The sequence below is a fragment of the Marmota marmota genome, unplaced genomic scaffold (assembly GCF_001458135.2).
Source record: "Marmota marmota marmota unplaced genomic scaffold, marMar, whole genome shotgun sequence".
NCBI classification, from domain to species: domain Eukaryota; kingdom Metazoa; phylum Chordata; class Mammalia; order Rodentia; family Sciuridae; genus Marmota; species Marmota marmota.
In genome coordinates, this window is record NW_026011824.1 from 436 (window position 1) to 2,823 (window position 2,388).

General features: G+C 33.2%; 1 long non-coding RNA gene across 1 annotated transcript; it reads left to right on the forward strand.

The window, feature by feature from the left end:
- The first annotated feature begins 547 nt into the window (after positions 1-547).
- Positions 548-2,208, forward strand: LOC125614954. Its single transcript, XR_007345523.1, has 2 exons — positions 548-1,345; positions 2,102-2,208. It is a non-coding gene; the product is annotated as an uncharacterized LOC125614954 (long non-coding RNA).
- Positions 2,209-2,388: the final 180 nt, after the last annotated feature.

Below are 2,388 nucleotides of genomic sequence, written 5' to 3' on the forward strand. Positions count from 1 at the left end.
TATAATCTAACAAGATTACTAACTACCTTAATCTTCAAATCAGGCCTGTTATAGAGGTATTATTATCTCCATTTTATACATAAAGAAATTGAGATTTAGAAAGACTTAAACTTTTTAAATTCATATAAGTGGCTGTCTGGCACCAATATCATTATTCTTTCTATTTTCCTGAAATATAACTATGGATTGTTTTATCACTACTGAGTAATTGTCTTTCCTTAGCCTCTGGTACACATAAAGAGAACTCAGATTTTTCTCTTTGGTACATAAAGGATGAATTCCATATTGTCGGTCTGAGAGAAGCCAATAATCTGAGGCTTCTTATTTAAGCCCATGGGGCCAAATCTGAGACAGCCTCCTAAGGTTTTTGATGGACTTCTGTATTAGAGCAGATCCATAAAAGGAATGACTTTAATGTTACAGTTTTAGAAGATTGTATTAGATTATTTGACATAGTAGCTACCTACAAGGATTTTTTTCTTAGCTCATTTCAATGATTCAATGGAGTGGGGTGGAGCCCAGGGCCTCATTCCTGCTAGGTAAGCACTGTACCTCTGTTACACCCCTGTTCCTAATCTAACCCTTACTTTATAGCCTAAATAAATGTGTTTTCTTTTACATACCCACACATTTGCTTATGTAGCTGAACTACTACCTTTTTGTCATTTGTTTCTTGAACTTGTCATTTCTTGACAATTTATTTGCATTTTTTTAAAAAGGCATGGATCATATACTTTTAGTATTACTCTGTTGTGAATCTAGTAGTTTTTCAAAGCAACATGAACTTTTAAATTTTTTTGTTCAGTTTAGAATCCTGCACCAATTGATAGTATTTGAGCTAAGCCAGTTTATATGTGTTGATCTCTAGAGTTTGAGTGTGTGGTACATAACCATTATTAGATTACATTGCATTATTAGATTTGCTTCTTTTTGCCTTGGCTGACATTTTTATACAAAGTGAAGTATTAATTCATTTACAAGATTAGAATAGTCCCCAAGTTGCTGATGTAGGTAAAGTAAGTAAGTAATTCTCCCCTTTTTTGAAGCTTTCACAACTAAATTCTCATTACTTCTTTGGGATTTGATAGGTAAAAAGAATCATTAGTTTTATAACTCAGGAAAATGTAACAGAGCTCTTAAGGACAAGGATGTACTAAGGATTGAATTTGTTTATTAATATCTCTTCTCAACTGCTATACATGCACTTTTTCATTCATTTTTGAATGCATGTGTAATACTTTTACATTTATCCCCTTTATTTTATTCAGGTACAAAGAATATTACGTGAAAGATTTTGTCATCAGAGTCTACATACTAACCTATTTGGAGTTCAAGCACAGTACAAGTAAGTGTAGCTATTCCCTCGTCAGGTATGAAGCTACTGATGTTTGCCTACCAGGTTTCTTTTCTTTTCTTTTAATATATACTTATTTTTCAGTTGTAGTTGGATTCAATACCTTTATTTTATTTATTTTTATGTGGTGCCGAGGAGTGTACCCAGGGCCTTACACATGCTAGGCAAGCACTCTATTGCTAAGTCACAACCCCAGCCCTGCCTACCAGGTTTTGAAAATTAATCATACACAAATTTGATCTTGGTAGGATAAGAAATACTTTTATAGAAAAAGTTTTGCTTTGTTTGTAGGAACAATATCATGAAATATGGGCAGATGTAAATATTTCCACAATGATAAAGCTCTTTATCAATTTTGTTTTGTTTCCACTACCTGATATCATAGAGAGAATTCTGACCTTCTTTCCCATAATATTAGTACCCAGTTCTGGAGATAAAGGCTACAGTGTTAGTAGAAAAAGGGATTCTAAATGCAAGGTTCTTAAGAATTGCCTATTGTTCCTATCATCATAAAATTCGATGTTTGCCAAACTTAATAGGTTTTCTCTTTAGGTTTTCAGAGAATCAGCACTGGCCTGCTCTCTTTTTCTCCTATGTTCTTCCCAGTAGGACCATTTAGAGCCTAAGTCAGGATCCCCAAAGAAAAGAGAAATTTCTGTGCATACTAATATGTAGCTTTTAAAATGTACTACCAGCAAATAATTCCAGCTTTTTATTTGAAATTTTGGCCTATTTGTATCCTTTCAGACATTTAATTGAGCTACTAAAAAGAACTGCTATCCATGGAGAAAGTAACTCTGTACTTATTATTGGACCCCGAGGATCAGGAAAGACCACGGTAAAAGCAATTTTTGGTGTTTCTTTGCTTGGATAAACATGTGATGATTCTTATTTCAGGTAGCACTAAAAATGAGTTTTATTTCACTATTTTACAATGTTTTTTCCCTTTTAAAAATAGAGAAGGCATGCAAAAACCTTACAAAGTCCGGTGGGATATTGAGTAGCGCAGACATTTTTTTTTTTTTTTTTTTTTT